Consider the following 22573-nt stretch of genomic DNA (forward strand, 5'->3'; position numbering starts at 1 on the left):
CTGTACTTCTTTGGAAACACTGTTCAAACCCTCATCTTCTTAGCTCAGGCAGGAGAATGTGAGCTGAAATCAAAGTATTCATATTGGCAACTATGAAATATTAATGCTTTGGACTACTTTAGCAAACTTTTACAACATTACATTATTAATGACAACTAATTATGAGGCAATTGCTTCAGACACACTACTTTTCTTCTGATATAAACTTTGCACTTTTGAGAAGGATATATAATCTTTCCTTGTAAATCTAGCCTGGATCTTGGCAGCACTCCCATTATATGTATCCTTGTATTAATGGATTACTCTCTTTGGATTGAAAATTGGAATCAAATCACTTGTGAAAAATGTTTATGAAAGGAAAGCAAAAATACCTCCAACAAGGATTTTTGTCTGAAACTCAAAGCAGATGACAAATCATCTCATCTGAAATTTAAATCTATCTGAAATTACATTAATGTTGATTCCAGATCTGAGATTTGTCATCTGCTTTTGTATTACGAAGACACAGTGGCTATCTCTACACTATGACCAAGGGGTATGACTCCTCTGCTTGTGCACCCAGACTTGTGCCAGCTCTCATCAAGCTAGCGCAAGTAAATAGCAGTGCTGCTGTGGTAGCACAAATACTAGCAGCGGAGGCACAGCTGAGCCATGCTGAATAGATACTCACCAGTTTCAGGAGGGTTTATACTCCACACGGCTCAACTACACCTCTGCTACTTGGGCTACCATGACTACACTGCTATCTAATCATTAGCTTGATAGGAGCTGGCACAAGTATGTGTTCATAAGCAGTGGAATCGTACCCCTAGCTCATAGTGTAGCCATAGCCTGAGACATGCACATTAGCTTTAATTGTCTTCTTGCTTAAACTGTACACTCTCTTGGGCAGAGACTGTTTATCTGTTTGAACACTGCCTGGTACCATGGGCCTTGACCCTCAGTGTGTTATCTGAGTACTATAAAATAAATTTTATTAGAGAGATAAAAATCCATAGATTGCTCTCCAAACAGCTTGCTTATAATTTGCATTCCCTTCTTTCTCACTGTTTCTCCTCTCATCCAGCCTCTCTAAAATCTGTCCCATGTCCTCCAGTTCTCTCTCTTCCTGTTCCACTCAGGTTACATCAAACTATTGCTTCTTTCCTCCTGCACAAGTCTCTAGGGTCATAGTTTGTGTGACACTACAATATACAGGCTTCTTGAACTAAGTCTTCTACAATATATGACTGAACTGTAGCCCAAGGTAAAGTCATAGGTGACTTCAGGCCCAAGTCTCATTTTCAAAAGTGATCCCAACTATGGTGAATCCCTGCTGTGGTAGGCCTTGTATAAACACATATGAAAAAAATAATCCCTACCGTGAGCAGTTCACAGTCTAAGGGTCAGGTTGTGATTCCCTCAAATTGAGTGGTATTTTATTTTAGAAGTAGTCCCATTGACTTCAGTGAGACAGCTCTTGGTGTAAAGTATAGCTTAAAATCAATGGGGGTGTTTGTTGCAGGCCCAAGGTGTGAGAGGAAGGGAGTATTACTATTCCTAATTTACAGAGGGGTGCCAAGGTACAGGCAAATTAAGGGCCAGACTCTTCAATTTGATGCAGTGCCCATGCAAAAGACTGCAGAAGTCGCTGGAGCTCTGTGCAGACGCAGGGGTCTTCCTGCAGAAATCTTTTTGCAGGATCTGATCCTAAGTGACTTGCCCAGGGTCACACAGGAACGGTGTGTGAAGTCAGTAGATAGTCTGAGGATGTTGCTTTTGATATTATTCATTATCTCATACAGGTATTTTAAATACTCTCTTTTTTCTAATGTTTTCTTTAATGGTATAGATTTTGATATAGGATTAGCAATTTACTAAATACCTATGCTTATTGTTAATAAAGGAATTAGTTTTATGGCTTAGCATAATGTTTGCTGAAATGATTTTTTTCTAGCAATTACAAAATAAAGTTGTTAAGCTTTATTTGTGGAATTTTGATGCATTTATAAAGATGTCTATGGATATCATTTGCTGTTTTGTGACCTTTTATCTTAATGTGAAAAATAATAATTGAAATCCTATAGGTGAAATGACTGAAGTTGTTTGCCCTTTTTCATTTGATTTTCTAATCATTTTGGGCTTGATCCAGTGACTGAAGTCAGTGAAAGAACTGACTTTAGTTGCAATGGATCAAACCCATATGGACCACAATCTGACATTAGGCACGTGGTTAGCTTTAAGCATGTGTTCAGTCACGCTGGAGTCAATATACCCTGCTCTAGTAGGGAATATTTTTTTCTCCTAGAACTGATGTAACTGCAAAATTTTAGGAAAATGTTGCTTTGCTTTCTTACTAACTCCATTCCCTCACCCCAGCTCTAGTAATAGTGTAAAAACTTAATTTAATTCCTATGATACAAGGCTTCTTGGACCATGACAGAAGAAATGTTAAGATATGCAAGGTCTTGCTATTTTAAGTTTCAATCCTGAAAACATGCATGTGACTAATCCACTTTAGTAGCAATATTCACATGCATAAAATTACCCATTTGTGTTTGTAGGAGTAGGGCTTTATTGTGAAGCTGCCATTTCCCAAACTACCAGTATGTCCTAATATTCCTGCCTCTATCGATCTTCAAGTCTCAGAAGGTCAAACATGTATGCTGTAAAGTGTGGATGACTGCACACATTTGAGAGAGGTGGGTGTTGGAATGATGGGATTCTAAGCGCTGATGATTTGAATAAATAAAATTTGACTGTGAATCTGAATGAAATAAGCTCAGCACAAAAATGAGACAAAAATAAAGAAATCTCTTGATTTTTAACAAAAATATTTTCAATAATTGAGTTGAAATAAGTAACATTGTCCAAAGATTGGTGAAAAATTCCAAGTACAATAGGATTGTAAGGGCTGTTTGCTCTAGTTACCATAATAATCCATCAATAATTTCCTTCAAAGAATATAAACCAGCAGGTTTCTGTGTAACTTAAATATGTTTCCTTAATTCAAATGTTTTTATATTACTAAAAATGCCTTTTGAGTATATATACACCATGCTCGTTGTCTTGAAATGGCATTATTACGGGTAATTACTTTAAAGATTTAGCCATATAGAAATGTTTTGAATTACCTCATTCATTAATTCCCAATTTATTAATGGCCTTGTCAGTATTTAAGACCATAAGGACTAATCGGATGTCAACAAAATGCAGTTACTTCAAACTCAAATGTAATTTTCATCCTTATACTTACGCTTTTTAATGAGCCCAAAACAGAGCAATTTTCCCCATAATTGCAGTTTCTCAATTATTTAGCATAAAGTCACAGTTTAGGATTCCCATAAATGCGAATCCTTTGAAGGAAAAAAAAAGCAGGGGGCTTAGTGATGCAGAGTTGTCTTTTCAGAACCAGGTTTGCATTCAAGATAAACTGCCGCCTTTAAAGGACTTTTTCTGATAGTTTTTATTGACATTTACTGATTAATCATCTGTGTATAAAATTGTTTTAAGTTCTAGTACTGCATTCCTCGATATTTTTCACATTTGTAGAATAGCCCTTGTAAAACAATGTTCAAAGTATTTTTTATTTAAGATTAAACTTCTTTATGCAATTTTTTTTTAATTTAAAAAAGCTTCATATCTTCCTTATTGCCCACATTTTTAAATATTGTGCCTATTTAAGTGGTATAGTAGAAAACAAAATGTATCTGTTCCTCTGCCTGAGGTTAACTTGAGCTATTTTATAATTACATTCTCATGATTAATTCGTATTTAAGAGCTGAATATTTTTTAAACATAGTTGGGAAATCCCTCTATAGTGTACTGTTACACTGCTCAGATGAACATATTACACTGCAGAATTGAGGAAGAATTTAAGACTGAGACTGGAAGTTTCTTTTAGAAATGTGTTGCATTTTCTGTAGTCCTGACTCCCTGAATAGTTTTTAATGTTCTGAGAATAGCAGATAGGTACAGTGTTCAGTACTGATTGCACAACTTGGGACAGATACTCTAGGTGGTTGCAGGTGAAGTTGAAGGACAAAACATTTCTTGTGCTTAGTTCATCTATTCACTGTGTCGACTTTACTCTGGCTACAGTGACACAAACAATTATAAACTCCCACCCAGAATGCCCGAGAATAGGGAACTTTCCTAGCTTGCATGCAGTTGGATATGCTGGCTCTTCATCTCTCTTTTGTAGAAGCCCCAGTTAGAGTTTCAGGAACTTGTAAGAAATAGGCCTGGTGTGGATGGGAGCAGGTGACAAAGAGGTAAAGCCAGAGCATTTCTACACCCTAGCTGTTCCTCAGTTGTTTTAAAACACATATAATCTGTGGCAGTTGGGACAGCTGTTAGATCTGTCTTAATCAACACCAGTTGCTGAACTGGATCATAGCAATCATAGGATGGCATCATCATCATCAGCTTATCATTCCAAAACTGCAGCCAAGACTTGGTGTTGTCACTTGTAGGGAACCGCGGAAGACTGTGTTATGGCCTAGCTAGGGTACTTCTGCTTTCTCAGCGGCCAGTCACTGTAGGACACGGCAAGCCAGTTATAACCTGCTCTGAACTGGTTAGAACCAGTCTGCATGGCCTTTAGCCAAAGGGTGTACACCGCCTGTGGAAAGTCCCTGGCCTTTGGCCAAGGGGCGGACACAGCCTGTGGAAAGCCCCTATTTGCTTATGTATGAGCTGTGTTTGTGTCTTGTATATATAGCTGCATGATCCCAGTCCCGCCTTTGGACTCCATACCAGGCCGAGCTTCGGTGCGCTGGGTTCCCCGCCTCCTTGACAGCAACGCCAGGAGTCCCCGTTGCAGGTGTGTCACTTTACCTTCATTAAAGCCAATAACTCACAGTGTGTGTGGGCCTCGTTCTTGCAGAGTACCCTGGGTAGGCCCGTAACCTTCCAAGAACCTTATACACTTATCTCGAATATTTCCTCAGCAGTACAGGATGATGACAGGGGACCCTGCATTAGGCAGTATTCAAGTATTTGCCTATGCTCTCCAAATTTACATGGGGTCATTCCTCAGCTTCCACTTTGTCATATTATCATCAGTGTTTGCCCTGCCCCCCAGCTGTTCCTTGATTTAGAGCACACCAATGTTTTTGTTCAAGGTCAGTGCCTGAGGAGAATTGTGCTGAAGGAACCAGCTTCTCCAGTATCTTTTCCTGACATTTTCCTACTCTGTAACCTTCCACAGTGGCATTTTACAGTAAGGAATTTTCAGAGGCACAGCTTTTTCTGGACTTCCACCTCTGAGTTAATGGAATATGTCCATCCAGTGGATATCTTGGATCATATGCCCCAGGAGGCAGAATAGAGGCAGAATGGAGACAGCGTTGGAATCTATTTCAAAGTACTTGTGATGATCATACAGGATTTAATGAGTTCAGTATCAATTTTGTGTGCATGGCTTGAACATGACCATACTGGGGCACATTTTGTGTTAGCCAGTTTCTAGAGTACACAATTGCGGGATTTCTTTTTTTCCAAGTTTTTTGCTATGCTCTATAAATGTCACTTTTGGGGCTAATGTGACCCCTATGTACATGATACGGTTCATAGTACTTAAGGATTGTACCATTCCACATTCCCACTCTGAAGTTTTTGTTTGTGTATTTGTTAGGATTGGCATTCATGAATCATGTGTGATAGTATTTTCCAAGTATCCCCAGCCAAGCAGTTAGAATGTGGTCAATGTCCTTAAATCACTGGATAGCAATGCAAAGATAATCTGCATAAATGGATCTTTGGATGTCATGGAATTCCGTCTGGTTATGTATGTAGACATTAAATAGCAAGGGTGATAGCACTGAACCTTGAGACAGTTCATTCCAGTGACCATGCCATTGGCTTGACTTTTCTGAACATCCATCTCAACAAAGAAATGTTGATTCTCAAGCAAAGATTATGTGGACCATCTTGCTATTTCCCAAAATGTTGCCAGTTTCAGTATACATGGATGATGATTCAGTGTTTTTAAGTAGCTGACCACACCAGGAAGATATATTCTTCATAGTATTTGTATGTCAGATTAATATTACAGATTGAGTCATGCCATTCAAAGGTAAAACCTTCCCAGTCAGCTCTTTTGAAGCTGAATCTCAACAAGTACTTTGTTTTTGTCAGTGGTACTGCAGCCTCTATCACATGCTCTGGTCTGTGTTGCATTCTTCAGAACACTACCATGACCTCCATTCTCAAGTTGCCCGCATTTTCAAAGGTGACAAAAACTGTTTTGGAATATTGTTCTGTCAAGCACTTTGAAAGGTACATTGAACCCTGAAGTCATAGAGCAAGCTAAAGCTGATGCCGCCCTATTCTCAATTTCTTTCCCCATTGTTGTCATGGTTGGAATATCCCTAGATGGTATTGCAACAACATTTTTCTGTCTGGGGAAAAATTGTTGTATGGCAGTTGGCCATGCAAACTATTCATCTGTTGGTTTGTAAACAGAAACTACTGCTATTTGATCAAGATCAACCATAAGTTCCACTGTATCATGGTGTTTCACAGCAGTGTTTTTTTTTAACCAGGCTTGTGTTAATGTGTAAATATTATACTATCATAGACGTTGCTTTCAATGTTTGCAGCAATATGCATGCCAGCGATGTTTAGTGCTTTTGTATCTGTTTCTCTTGCAAGAACATTGTCTGCTTTCACACCAGCTAGAATGTCAACTCTCTCTGTGGAGAATCCCTTCACATTGAAACTGATAATTTTGCATACCATCTTTGGCTGAGATCCTGAAAGGGACTGTTTATGTTGACATACATCTCTGTCTTCTATTGCAGTCTTGGTGCATATCATCCAATTTGGTCTGTCCTGTGGTTAGTTGCAATTAGGTCCTTTGGTGAGAGGAAGAAATCATATTTGCTGGCTGGCTGAGAGATAGGTGGACTGGAAAGAGAAAAACTTACTATCATGCCTGCTTTCTGAGGGCTAGTTTACACTGGAAGTATTACATTGGTGCAGCTGCACTGCATTTGTGAAGATGCACTATGCCAATGGGAGAGCATCTCCTGCTGACATAGCACTGGTGTGGATAGTACTTGGATCAGCCACACCATCACTGGTTCATTCACCTGCACATCCACCAATGTAATATACGCCATCATATGCCAGCAATGCCCCTCTGCTATGTACATCGGCCAAACTGGACAGTCTCTACGGAAAAGGATAAATGGACACAAATCAGACATTAGGAATGGCAATATACAAAAACCTGTAGGAGAGCACTTCAACCTCCCTGGCCACACTATAGCAGACCTTAAGGTGGCCATCCTGCAGCAAAAAAACTTCAGGACCAGACTTCAAAGAGAAACTGCTGAGCTTCAGTTCATCTGCAAATTTGACACCATCAGCTCAGGATTGAACAAAGACTGTGAATGGCTTGCCAATTACAGAACCAGTTTCTCCTCTCTTGGTTTTCACACCTCAACTGCTAGAACAGGGCCTCATCCTCCCTGATTGAACTGACCTCGTTATCTCTAGCTTGCTTGCTAGCACACATATATATACCTGCCCCTGGATATTTCCATTACATGCATCTGAGGAAGTGGGTATTCACCCACGAAAGCTCATGCTCCAAAACGTCTGTTAGTCTATAAGGTGCCACAGGATTCTTTGCTGCTTTTACAGATCCAGACTAACACGGCTACCCTCTGATACTTGACACCATGCAAGGCACTGCATTTAGCCGTATGGAATGGAAATCCATCAACCTCATGAAGAAACTTGCACAAATACAGACAGACATCATCTTCCTTTCCAAATGCAAACGGATGGACATCATACCAAATGGACTAAAGGTAAAAAATCCACTGCTATCTACATACTACACGGACCACAGTGAGAGATTATGTCATACTCTATCTAAAAAACTGAGGAACCACCTGATCAGCATCCTATACAGCAAACAGGAAAACATCAAAAAAGAGCTCTCCAACCTGGAGACTCTCATTAATAACCAAACTTCTATACAAACGGACTTCACTAGAATAAGACAGGAGATCTACATTACTCACTTCACCTCTCTTCAAAGGAAAAAGGACTGTAAGCTGTCTAAACTCCTACCTGCCACATGGGGCCACAACAGTGGTACCCCTAACCCACCCAGCAATATCGTCAATCTATCCAACTACACACTCAGCCCAGAAGAAAAGTCTGTCCTATCTCGGGGACTCTCTTTCTGCCCTGCCACTCCCACCAACATGATACAGTTCTGTGGTGATCTGGAAGCCTACTTTCGCCGTCTCCGACTCAAAGAACACTTCCAGGACAACACTGAACAGTGCACTGATACACGGGTGCCCTCCCACCAACAGCACAAGAAAAAGAACTCCACATGGACTCCTCCTGAGGGTCGAAATGACAGCCTGGACCTATACATTGAATGCTTCCGCCGGCGTGCACAGGCAGAAATCGTGGAACAACAACATCGCTTGCCTCACAACCTAAGCCGTGCAGAACGCAATGCCATCCACAGCCTCAGAAACCACCCTGACATTATCATCAAAGAGGCTGATAAAGGAGGTGCTGTTGTCATCATGAACAGGTCTGACTATCAAAAGGAGGCAGCCAGACAACTCTCCAATACCAAATTCTACAGGCCACTTCCCTCAGATCCCACTGAGGAATACACTAAGAAACTACAGCATCTACTCAGGACACTCCCTACACTAACACCAGAAGAAATCAGCATACCCCTAGAGCCCCGACCAGGGTTATTCTATCTACTACCCAAGATCCACAAACCCGGAAATCCTGGACGCCCCATCATCTCGGGCATTGGCACTCTCACTGAAGGACTGTCTGGATATATGGACTCTCTACTCAGACCCTATGCCACCAGCACTCCCAGCTATCTCCGCGACACCACTGATTTCCTGAGGAAACTACAATGCATTGGTGACCTCCCAGAAAACACCATCCTAGCCACCATGGATGTAGAGGCTCTCTACACAAACATCCCACACACAGATGGAATACAAGCTGTCAAGAACACCATCCCTGATGATGCCACAGCACAACTGGCTGCTGAGCTCTGTGCCTTTATACTTACACACAACTATTTCAAATTTGATGACAATATATATCTCCAGATCAGTGGCACTGCTATGGGCACCCGCATGGCCCCACAATATGCCAATATCTTCATGGCCGACCTGGAACAACGCTTCCTCAGCTCTCGTCCACTCACACCCCTTCTCTATCTACGCTACATTGATGACATCTTCATCATCTGGACCCATGGGAAGGAGACTCTGGAAAAATTCCACCATGATTTCAACAGCTTCCACCGCACCATCAACCTCAGCCTGGACCAATCTACACGGGAGGTCCACTTTCTTGACACCACGGTGCAAATAAGTGATGGTCACATTAACACCACCCTATATCGAAAACCCACCGACCGCTATGCCTACCTTCATGCCTCCAGCTTCCATCCCGGGCACATCACACGATCCATTGTCTACAGCCAAGCACTGAGGTACAACCGCATCTGCTCTAACCCCTCAGACAGAGACCAACACCTACAAAATCTCCACCAAGCATTCTCAAAACTACAATACCCGCATGAGGAAATAAGGAAACAGATCAACAGAGCCAGACGTGTACCCAGAAGCCTCCTACTGCGAGACAAACCCAAGAGAGAAACCAACAGGACTCCACTGGCCATCACATACAGCCCCCAGCTAAAACCCCTCCAACGCATCATCAAGGATCTACAACCCATCCTGGACAATGATCCCACACTTTCACAGGCCTTGGGTGGCAGGCCAATCCTTGCCCACAGACAACCTGCCAACCTGAAACATATTCTCACCAGTAACTGCACACCACACCATAATAACTCTAGCTCAGGAACCAATCCATGCAACAAACCTCGATGCCAACTCTGCCCACATATCTACACCAGCGACACCATCACAGGACCTAACCAGATCAGCCACACCATCACTGGTTCATTCACCTGCACATCCACCAATGTAATATACGCCATCATATGCCAGCAATGCCCCTCTGCTATGTACATCGGCCAAACTGGACAGTCTCTACGGAAAAGGATAAATGGACACAAATCAGACATTAGGAATGGCAATATACAAAAACCTGTAGGAGAGCACTTCAACCTCCCTGGCCACACTATAGCAGACCTTAAGGTGGCCATCCTGCAGCAAAAAAACTTCAGGACCAGACTTCAAAGAGAAACTGCTGAGCTTCAGTTCATCTGCAAATTTGACACCATCAGCTCAGGATTGAACAAAGACTGTGAATGGCTTGCCAATTACAGAACCAGTTTCTCCTCTCTTGGTTTTCACACCTCAACTGCTAGAACAGGGCCTCATCCTCCCTGATTGAACTGACCTCGTTATCTCTAGCTTGCTTGCTAGCACACATATATATACCTGCCCCTGGATATTTCCATTACATGCATCTGAGGAAGTGGGTATTCACCCACGAAAGCTCATGCTCCAAAACGTCTGTTAGTCTATAAGGTGCCACAGGATTCTTTGCTGCTTTTACAGATCCAGACTAACACGGCTACCCTCTGATACTTGGGTCACTGTAACTTGCATTGCTCAGGGGTTGGGTTTTTCACACCCCAGAGTGATGTGACTTACATCCACTTAAGCGGTAGTGTAGATCTGCCCTGATACCCAGGGATTCATTGGGACTTTGGTCCTTGATCATCAACCTTGAAAGTTGTCCTCACCAGACCAGGCCAGACAAAGGAACCCAGATAACATTGCCACCTCCACCCGTTCCAGCTAAATCCCAAACGCCACCTGGGATGTTAGACTTTGGTTCTTGTTGTCATCTCCCTACCTTCCATGTGTCCTTTTATTTTCCCTGTCCCCATCATGCTTCTTTCTTTTTGCCTCCTGTAAAAGAGAGTCTGTCTTTGGCAGTCAAGACTGTATCTTTTGCAGTGCTGCTGTAAACCCATGACCAGTGAGGCAGCGAAAAGCAATGTCTTAAACAGTTTGACACTGGTACAAGTTTGCTATGAATCTAAAGGTATGTCTACACTGCAGTTAAAAACTCCAAGCTGGCCTATGCTAGCTAACTTGGGCTAATGGGCTTGGGCTACAGGGTTGTTTAATTGCAGTGTAGAAGTTTGGGTTAGGACCCTACGAGGTGGGAGGATTCCTGAGCTCGGGATGCAGCCTGAGCTTGAATATCTGCAATAAAACAGCCCTTTAGCCCAAGCCCCTTAGCCAGAGTCATCTGTCACAGGCCAGTCACAGGTGTAGAATTGCAGTGTAGACATAACCTATGTGACCGATAAGAGTATGGTGCTGGGGCCTGTCTTGCTCCAGCAGCAAGGCTTGCAAGTGAAAGTCAGCACCACAGACAGAAGCTGTGTTTTCGATCTTTGTTCTTCTTTTCTTTCCCCTTTTTGTGTTGTGTCTTGAACTTGTCCAGGAAATAGGACTGGGCTTTAAAAACACCAGCAGCAACAGCTCCAGGCCTTCTCAGCTAATTGTTTTTCTCGTCTCCTAAGAGGACAGTTGTTACCATCTTTAGTTCCACCTAAAAGGCTGCCAAAGGTGGGGAACAGGTTTTCCTATAAAATCTCTCTACAGCTAAAGGGAATCAGGGATGCTGTTAAAATGAAAGCCTTTTTTTTTTTTCATTTAAAATGCTTTCACTATTTTACCTTTTTCTATATTTTTAATATTTCTATTTTATCTTTTTCTATTTTACCTTTTTCTATATTTTGCCACAGGATTAAGCAGGCTGTGGTCTCTGTACTCAAACACCAAACCATGTTAATTATTTAGCATTGTACAGGGACAGTGTCATGTTAACAGCTATAACTCACTAAGCTCATTTATTCCGCTGAAATTAAATCAGATCCTGATGTCTAGCTGCTACTGCAATACAAATAAATAATTGTAAGAGTCTACTGTAGTTCCTATTTTAGTATAGAAACATTTCATACCTCAATTTTATCACTAAATTCTTCCCACTAAAAGTGGCAAGAGGCCCCAATCCTGCTACTGCACAGAGAAATCCTTGTGTCTACATCGGCTTCCATTGGCTTCAAGTGGGCTCTGCACAGGCGCCTACCTGTACAAATGTAGTTGCAGGGTTGTGGCCTAAATCAATCAAATTCTAAACATCTTGGTTAGAATTTGATTGAAGTCATACTTCAAACACAACTACCACCACATAACTGGTATTCAAACAGAAGCTTTGCTCTGGTGTAAGTCTGACATTCTCTATTAGAGTGCAACAGTACAAAGCAAGAGCAGGACTTAGCATATTTTTGTCTGTTGTTTTAGATTTCAACAGTTTCCTTTGTAAAAGTGTTTTATTTTTTTCCTAACCAAATTTTTATTTCTAATCTTCTAATTTGGGGATGACTAGTTTCTTCATATTCCCTTTACAAGCGAGAGACCTTGTATTTCTAGATCGATCCCACTCCATAAGTTTATGTGAAGTTTCCTTCCATATGCCTTTGTCCATGTCAAGGTCAATAGAGGACATCACCGTGAAAGAACATAAAATAATTCGGCTGCCTTTTTGTTCTTTAATGGATTTGTGAGAGAAAAACATTGCTCCTAGCAGAATAGATACTGCAAGTTAATAAAATATTTATTTAGATTATAAATTACATCAGCTTCATCCCAAGGGAATTGAATTAGCTGGAATACCTCAGAAAATAGCTTAGAAAGCCATTTAATAGCCTGTTCACGACATATAGAATGTATTCAAAATCATTTAGTATCATACATCTGGAAAGAGCCAAAAAATGCAAGTCTACATGTAATGTCCTACTTATGCAAATAGAACATCTGGTGCTTTCTGAAGTAGAGCCAATGATTATTTCTAAGTAGGCTTAGACACCCGCAATGAACTGATGGTGAAATCAATCAGAACCATATCCTGCTATATCTAAAATCTTAATAGATTTATTCTAGTACATTAGGTGCACTCTCCCAATATAAGGGACGTTAAATTATCCTAAAACATACAACATTAAATATGTTTTCTGACTTGTCAATAATAAAACGTCATCATGACAAACATCTTCCCGTTAATGAACATTCAGATCAATATAACTACTGTTCCTCTTCTAATTTCCGCCGCACTGTATGCCTACAAGTTAAAAATAATTCTCTAAAAAGCTAATATACTGTCTGAACACTACATAAATTAGACTCTCTGTTGACTATTTGTTGTGGACAAGCTGGCCAAGTATGGAAATCAAGCAGTTAAACTTTTCAGGAGATATACCTTAATATAGTCCCTCACAAAATTGGGGTGCTGGCTTGTATTCATCCATGATAAATGCCAGAAATCCAAGCTGGTAAAAGACAAACATTACTACTGGAATATAATGGAGAACACTCCTGATTTTTTTCTTACGTATGATTTAGAATCATCGGCTGAAGTCTTTATACCAAAACGTACAGCACAGCATTGAATTACAGTCCACAACCCCACATGGTTCCATCTTAAAGCATCTAAAGCAAAACAGCCATGCTTTTCAAAATGGAACTCCTAATCTCTCCCTAACATGGCAATGAATCTACTATTTACTAGATTTAGCAAATTAAGAAGAAATTCCTTCATATCTAAAGAAAACTAACATGAATGGACCAGGAATCCTTCTTTAGAAAAGATGAAGAAGAGTAATTTGGGGCCCTGCAATTGTAATCCACATTGATTCCTCATGTGCCTCATCCTCAAGTGCCACTCCTTGTGTCAATGGGACATTGAATGTAAGTGCTCACCACTGTGAGAGAGGGTCATGGTTACAGTATTATATTATCAGTTCCAGCTCTCATTGGATCATCTTTGTCAGTGTCCCTTTTTGAAAGCTGTCTTTTCCAATCTTAACTTTTTCATGTGTGTCACTTACATCAGACTTGGTTTTACTTATTAACCCACCACTCTAATTAGGTAATTCAGCATATAGCGAGAGAAAACATTTACACCACCTCTGCTATGGTGGAATAACAATTCAGACATTTCTCTTGTGATCTTCTGAAGATCCAACTTTTAAAAATTCAGTACATATTTCTGCAGATATCAAAGCTATATAACTTACAAACACAGCACCTCCTAGTATTCCAGTAGGAATTGTGTCAGACAAGTAGCCAAACTGCAAGCACTAGGACAAAATTAATCTAGATAGTTATCTCTTTGAAAGTAGTCTATCTCCCCAACATATCAAATAATCTGCAACAGGAAGATGCAGTATACTGTTTTGGTGGTATGATAGAGTCCAGGTCTTTCCATAAATTATCATAGAACCAAACTGTCCACTAGTCCTTGGCCACAACTGGCCAACTGATATCATCCTCCACAACTGTTGTCAGTCCAAAGCTGTGGAAGACTTGTCAGACTGGTTTGGTTTGGTTTGGTTTGGTTTTTTTCAAGGAAGCTAACAGCTTTGTAGTATAAATGAAAATATGGCCCATCTTGTTCTCCACCAGTGTGCTAATCTCCTACTTTATTTTTTTTATTCTCCAAGAACAAAATCTAGCTATAGTACTTTCCAAGAATTCAGTACAGGGTGAGACCAAACTAATAAAATAGCTCTAACAGCATATGCCAACACTTTTCCTGGCTCTCATAGCATCCTCTGTGGAGAATGTGCACAAATCAGAAACACTGAATGTCTTTTAAATCACATAAGAAGACATGTAAGAGAAAATAAATACCCTTTATTTAAATTAAGGCTCTTTAGCTGCAGATTTTGACCTGACATAGCTCCTGGGTATTTATGTATGTATTTGTATTAAGTAGCACCTAGAAGCCCCAACTATGGCTTGGACACATTGTGTTAGCACTCTACAGACAAAGTCAGAGACAGATTTTCAGTTCAAATAAACAAGCCAAGAGTGCATATTTAGAGACCATGATCTTTAAATAAGCATTTTTTTCTTTTTAAATGAGAATTCCCTGTGCCATATCTTCAGCTGATATAAATTGGAGTAGTTCCACTGATTTCAATGGAGCTGTGCCAGTTTACACTACCTAAGGATTTGGTGTCCTGTCCTCTTTCAGTGTCATCCATTTGTGAATGACCTGTGCATAGCTTTGGATCATTTGAAACAGTTCACATGCCAGTCAAACACTGATCAGTGTAGTCTACAATGGTCCAGAAGATAAACTGAGTTAGCTTAGCGGAAAATAGTGACAATTTTGATTTATGGACCAGCTCATCCTCTGGTGTAAGTTGGCATAGCTATGGAGCTATGCCATTTGTACCATCTGAGGAGCTGACAGTATGTGTTTTGTTTTTTTAAAGATTTTAATTGCATAATCAAACTGGTCAGACTAGTCAAAAGTGCACCTTTTTGTCAGAAAATTGCCTACCCCTGTAAAGCATGTCCCCCTTTACTGCCATGTTTTAAAATTTAATTCTTGGTAACTTTTTATTATTAAAATGGAGTAGTTTTGTCAGTAGTTCTTGGTTGAAAGTGAAAAATCTGAGCCATATTTCTCATGATATGTTTCAGACTTGGATTTTAAATGTATAAGTGATCTGAACTGATTAGTATCTTGGTTTGTTCATGGCTGTCTGAAAAGAGGTATAATATTTTTCAAAAGCCAGATGGTGGTACGTCTTGCATGTCTAGTAGACACAAAATTGTCTCCCTGTGGAAGCATTTTTTGCAGTCTCTTTTGGTTAGCCTCCATAAAACTGATCCAATGACCTTGAATGAGTTTTTTCTTTTCTTTCTCATAAGAGGGACAGTTTTGTCTTTGCAAGGTTCTTTCTGGAAGTGTTTGGCAGACCATAATAGAGTGGTAGTAACATCTCTCCTCATGTAGTTCGATATGACTGGAAAGCCAAAGTTTATTTCTTAAACGTGAGTCAAATGCACAAAAAGGAAAGGTGAATAATATATATATTAAATGAGAAATTAGGGATCTTATCATTAGTTTGAAGAATTATTTATCTTATGATGATTGACTTTGTCAAGGTTGCTTTTTTTCATTTTGTTGTGACAGTTCTTTCCGGAATCAGGATTGTACAATCACCAAAATGTCAACTTCTCTGTCTACTTCATTTATCAAATTCTCTCTCAGGTCCACAGGGATCTTACTCTCCTCTCAGAAGAGAGAAACCAAACAAGTTCAGGAAGATTTGACTACCTCTGTACTTGCTAATTTCAAAGGACTGCAAAACAGACAGCATGGGAGGTTTGCTGCTGCACAGTTGGATACCCTTTGATGGTACCAAAATGCTGCATTTTCTCATTCTCACCTGTATCATACCCAGATCCATTATTTCAGAATATTGACAGCGTACCATCACAAACACCAATTGGCTTATAGTGTGACATTCTCAGAACCACTTCCAGAAGTAGAGTACTTCTGAGGATGACATTGCAGCATCAGTGCAATGTGCATGTTGGTAAACAGAAATTCTGTGAGAACATGTGAGCACTTGCAAGTTTCAGGTAGTTTCTACCTTTCATCTCTACTGTTAAGTTGCTAAGAAATCTCAGATCAGATGTATGCCATGTTCTGTATAGTAAGGAGACCTCAGATGTTTTCATTTGTCTTGTTAACTCAGTAAGAGAAAATCCTGTGGGGGGCCCTAAATGATTAATTCAGTGGAGTAGGAACAGAAAAGGATATTGGGTTTTGATGATGTTCCCTAATATGTATGGTACTATCATTGATTTTTGTAGACAGAGATTCAGAGCCGAAACTGTATACTTTCCTTTGGGATTTGGGGTTTTATTTTGTTTTGCCAGGCATTTCTAAGAGATAAAGGGCCCTCCAAAATGAGAGAAGTCAGTTCAGTTCCCCATTGATTTTATTTGGGTCTTCATTACTATTTGTTCTGAATAATTGCAGTGGGCAAGGGAAATGAGATTTCACATAGCAACAAATACATACAAAAGAGAAGATAAGACAATTTGTATTGACAGGGTTAATATTTTTTGGATTAATCATGAAAAGCTTGACTTTTTGAGCTGCTTATACTCTTATTGCAGTGGTGGGTGCTTCAGCATCTCTGAAAAATATATCTATAATTTGTATTTTTTTTCTTGTAAAACAAAAGACACTAAATCAACTTTTTAAACAAGCTGTAACCTGCCTTCCAGTTTTGCTGGTGTAACTTTTTTGGAAGCACAAAATTGTAAGGGCAATTAATTCTCTTATAAAGTTGATTGCTATTTGTATTTTTTAAAACAGATCACTTTATGGACAATTCTATGAGTAGTTTATCATTGCCTATATGGGCTAGAGAAAAGGAAAAAACCCTGGTCTTGGAATTTATGAATCTATGAAAAGTTTTACTAGGTGGTTTCAACTCTTTCAGAAGTTCCTAAACTGTGGCCGATAATAAAACATTTGCTGGTGGTTAGCAGAGAGCTGCTGGTCGCATAGTGTTGACTCCTCCTTGTTTTTAGCTGTAAAATTTCACTAAACGGAGCTGAAAATACATTAAATACCTTTCCTGATATTTTCCATGTAAACATGGGTGCTATTCAAATGCCATGGCAAGAGGAAGTGATCCACATGATTGTGACTGGGAGAGGACTGCTCGATGACCAATGATTCTCTTCAGATATGATCCATGCTACCAAAAAGAATTAAGAACCCCTTTTTTGGATAATTTGAGCACATTAACCCATTCTCTTGCTTTCCCTCCCCTGTCTAAGCTAGAAATGCAGGTGGTCACAAGTGATATGATACCTAAAACAAGGAATGTATAGATCACCAAAATTCACTCTTTCTTATAGTGAGACTGTGTTTTTGCAGATTAGCTGTGTGTGAAAGACAAAGCTTCATTTGCTAAGGGCTATTAAAGAAATGTGGTTGAAGGGGTCCTCACTACCGTACTGTGTAATTGAGCTCTGAAGTGACTGAACATAACAGTGCATCTTAATTATTCTGTCCTTTTTCAACAAGATATTGATTTATTATTTACACCTAATTGGAGACTTATTGATTGTGGTTGGACAACAGCTTTAAACAATTTTATATTTTAGTAGAAAGGAGAGAAAAAGCAATCTTAACTAATCAGCTTCCTGATAAACATTAATATACTGAGCATTTAAATAAAGTCCCTTTTAGGATTCCAGGCTTTAACACTTTTTTTTCACTTGGTAAATGTTGTCAACAGTATTTTTCATGCCAGGTTTTACCAATTATTTTATGTACCTAACTGTCCTGGTCAGAATAATCATTTACTCTTTGCTTAATTTCATAGTAGTGTGCATACAACAATGCTCAAATTGAGGATCTTAGAGAACCTAATGGACCTTTGTCATAAAAGGATGGCTTTTGCATCTGAAAGGTCTGAGTGATCAAAAACTGCTTCTGTGGCCAGACATGGATGGAGATATCTTTGAAAACGTTGCTTGTTACCTATGCTCTGCATTTATAAACATTCTAAGAACTATCTCTCTGTTCAGAGCTCAGGAGCCATTTTGTTCTGAGAACTTCAGCAGCCTATAACTAAAGAGGCAGCTGCATGATGGCAGTGTCTCATGGCAACATTGCTAATATTCATTTTTGCTTTTTTCTTTTAATCACCGATCATTTTAGACTCAAAGTACATGCCTCCTGTATAAGGAGACATAATGGTATCCTTGCAGTTTTCTTTGGGATACTCTGAGGGTCAAAATCAGAATTATAGTGATCAGGTACAACTCCATTATCTTCAATGGAATATCGCCCACTTACAACAGTGTTGTGTTTTGTCCTTAGCTAAATAATTTAAAAAGTGAAATGGATTGATTAAAATAATCAGATAAACTCTGGAGGGTGAAAACAGTTATTTGATAGGAAAATCACCTTTTATACAGTTCTAAGAGATTTATCTACTGTTCATTGGATCTCTGTTTGGCTTCACCAAAAGGCCTAAATGTGACATTTTCAAAAGTGCCTAAGTGAATGAGGAGCCTAAGGCGATGTCTACACCTTACAGCAGCATAGCTGTGCTGTTACAACAGTGCCACAGGAGAGAAAATAAAACCACCCACAATGAGGAGAGCATCTCCCATTGACAAAGTGCTGTTTACACTGGCGCTTTTGATTGGTAAAATGTTTGTCAGTCAGAGAAGTGTGTTTTTCACAGCCTGACCCACAAAAAATGTGCTGATGCAAGTGCAGGTGTTAACCTAGCCTAAGAATCACTAAAAACAGTGGAACTTAAGCTCTTAAATGACTTAAGAGTGTTTGAAAAATTGCTCCCAGGGTATTATCCTCGAGATGGCCCTGGACATGGATTATCCCCAGTACTTAATAAATCTGACAGAATACTAGCTACTAATACCTGTAACAAATTACTTTAATGGAATAACCTCAAGGAGAATGACAAGTTTCAGAGTAGCAGCCATATTAGTCTGTATCCGCAAAAAGAACAGGAGTACTTGTGGCACCTTAGAGACTAAGAAATTTGTTTGAGCATAAGCTTTCCTGAGCTACAGCCCACTTCTTTGGATGTATAGAATGGAACATATATTGAGGAGATATATATACACATACAGAGAGCATGAAAAGGTGGCAGTTGTCTTACCAACTCTGAGAGGCCAATTAAGTAAGAGAAAAAAATTTTGAAGTGATAATCAAGATAGCCCAGTACAGACAGTTTGATGACAAGTGTGAGAATACTTACAAAGGGAGATAGATTCAGTGTTTAATGGGTCAGCCATTCCCAGTCCTTATTTAAGCCTAAATTGATTGTATCTAGTTTGCATATCAATTACAGCTCAGCAGTTTCTCCTTGGAGTCTGTTTTTGAAGCTTTTCTGTTGCAAAATTGTCACCCACAGGTCTGTCATTGAATGACCAGACAGGTTAAAGTATTCTCCTACTGGTTTTTGAGTGTTATGATTCCAGATGTCAGACCTGTGTCCATTAATTAATGTAGAGACTGTCTAGTTTGGCCAATGTACGTGGCAGAGGGGCATTGCTGGCACATGATGGTATATATCACATTGGTAGATGTGCAGGTGAATGAGCCTCTGATGGTATGGCTGAAGATTTTTTTAGAACGGATTTTTTAGTTAGTTGACTTGATGTACTAAAGTAGTATTTTATGAGATCAAAATGGTTCTTTTGCATTAATTTAATAACTAAAAAAATGTAGTTCACTATCTTACAACTTATATCACAAACTAAATAAAATAGAGGAAATTTAAATGGTATAACATTACAGTGGTAATGTGTCTTTGATAATTTAATGGTAATTTACATTAATATATATTTATACATACTAACAAAATAGCTGAAAGTAAGCAAAGGTCATGGGCCTTATTCTGCTTCCGTACAAATATGTTTTAACTTATCTAAAACTTGTTTGGCTAGAAGCAGGAATTGCCTGGTGAAATCTAAGTCCTTGCTATGAAGTGAGATCAGACTAGCTCATCATACAGGTCTCTTCTAGCCCTAATCTGTGAAAACTCAATGAAGTTTTGCCATTGACTTCAAAGGGATCAGCATTCAGCTCTATATTAAATACATAACAAATAGTTTAGTTTAAAATATTCAGTCTTTTCAGATGAGCTTTGCATCAGATCTTTAGATCACATGGCCTTGATTTTTAAATTTCCAAAGTATGATGTGTGCGAAATCATGAATTTGTGTTGTTAAACTACTGGGCCTACAAATTAGCTTGAATTGTGAGCTCAACTATAAAAAGTATGGAAAAGTTCATAAGATGTTACAATAACATATACTAGCAAATGTTGATAGGATAAGATACAAAGTGAGGCAGGATAACTGAGTTTGTCTGAGCAAAAATGCGAGGTTGATAAGATTCAAGAACTGTATTGAAATTATGCTTGTTAAAAACAGGAGATGCGGAGCCAGAAGTTAATGAGCCAAAACTGGTTTGTTGGATTATAGGCCTAATGGGTGAACAAAATAATGAGGGGATAGATTATTCTGACCACCACTATCTTTTTAGGTCCTTTAAAAGAAAAAAGATTTTGTGGGGAAAGGAGAAAAGCAGAAAATGAAGAACAAATGGGCATAACAGACAGAGGCTAGTGGAGTGAGCTTCCCAATTCTAACTGCCTCTGTTTCCTGGGACCCTGTGCCTTCATTACCCTGGTGGGGAGAGCTGTCCTGATGAGCCAGAAAGAGAGTCAGATGACATCGCTACCCCTAACAGCTCTAGCGGGTTCCCAAACACCCTTTGGGATGACAATTAATACCCTCTTTTATACCATGTAAGAGACTGTCAAATTAGGGGTTTATTTCCTTCTAAAACTCTTTCCAGTTAAAGGGAAAGGGAACAAAAAATGTTAAAATGAAAACCTTATTTAATATTTTACATTTCAGATGTTGTAACTGTTTTTCTTTCCCTTCTTGGTCTTTAATCAATGGTTAAATGGCTTTTTAGTGATATGTTTGCCATGTTATTAAGCAGGCTGAGGTATCTGTATACCAAACCCCCAAACTTGTTTAAACACTGTTTAATAATAGACTGTGTCTGGGTTATGTTATGTTAACACCTTTAGCCCATTGATGCATTAGTGACCATGTAGCCATTTAGATATGCAAAGGCTTGACTTTGCCCATGAACTAGTGATTATGGTATCTATGTGAACAATTGTGTTCCAGCTAAAAGTGGCTGAAACATGGAATTTCTAGTTCATGAGAAATTTCAACATTACAAATTTTGGCAGGGCTCTCCTGGAAGACTGAGATTCTGAACCCTGGGGCAGTCCTGGAAGCCCAAGTTCCACAGAAACCCTCCAGATGAGATGGCAGGAAAGCAGACAGGTTCCCAGTGGAACTCTACCTGTAGTTCATTGAAAGTTCATCAAATCTGATATGTTTCTGTGAAACATTTTGCATTCCACAAATTGGCATTTTCTATTTCTATTTCATCAGAAAATTCCTGACCAATTCTACACCAAACTTTGAAAATCTGGACTTGAGACACTTTAAAGGGGGCTGGTCTTTAGAACAGGTGTGTATCACTTTCTGACAACCAGGTCCCAAGTAGGACGCCCAAATCCTAATACAGCTGACCTTTACTTGTCACTTTTGAAGATCTTGTCCACAATAGTTCAACTATTCAGCCATCCTCCTCGCTTCTCCGCACAACTTGTTTTATTACATTCTCACTTCCTTTAGAAAGCAAATGCTTCCAGTGCCAATTTGTGAAACCAAAGATATAGATCTTGGAGTCTATTATTCTTTGTTTCTATTTTTTAGTTTGTTTGCTGAAGTTACTATAAAGAAAAATAGCTTCCTGTAAGCAGTTAATTATGATTGTTTCCTCAGGATAAGAGTATTTCTGAATTAATGATCTGACTTTTTTTCATGCTTTTCTCTTTTCTGTGATGGTGAACCAAGAAATGTTAAATAGAAATATATTTTGAAATAATCCATACCACTGCTGACCTTTCTCCAAATTTGAATGTAAGGTGGGAGGGGGCAGAGTGCCCTATATATTAAACAGGTCTGAGCAAATTATTTCAGACACAACCTTTACTAAGAACAATAATGTCAGAACTCAGAACATTAAAAATTTGCCCCACTTTGAACTTAACTGAGACTTGTACCCTGACCCCATGACCACTGAAATCACTGGAAGACTTTTACTTGCTTCAATGGATCATACACTTGGCCCTAAA

Source organism: Gopherus evgoodei, chromosome 5 (assembly GCF_007399415.2).
Source record: "Gopherus evgoodei ecotype Sinaloan lineage chromosome 5, rGopEvg1_v1.p, whole genome shotgun sequence".
NCBI classification, from domain to species: Eukaryota; Metazoa; Chordata; order Testudines; family Testudinidae; genus Gopherus; species Gopherus evgoodei.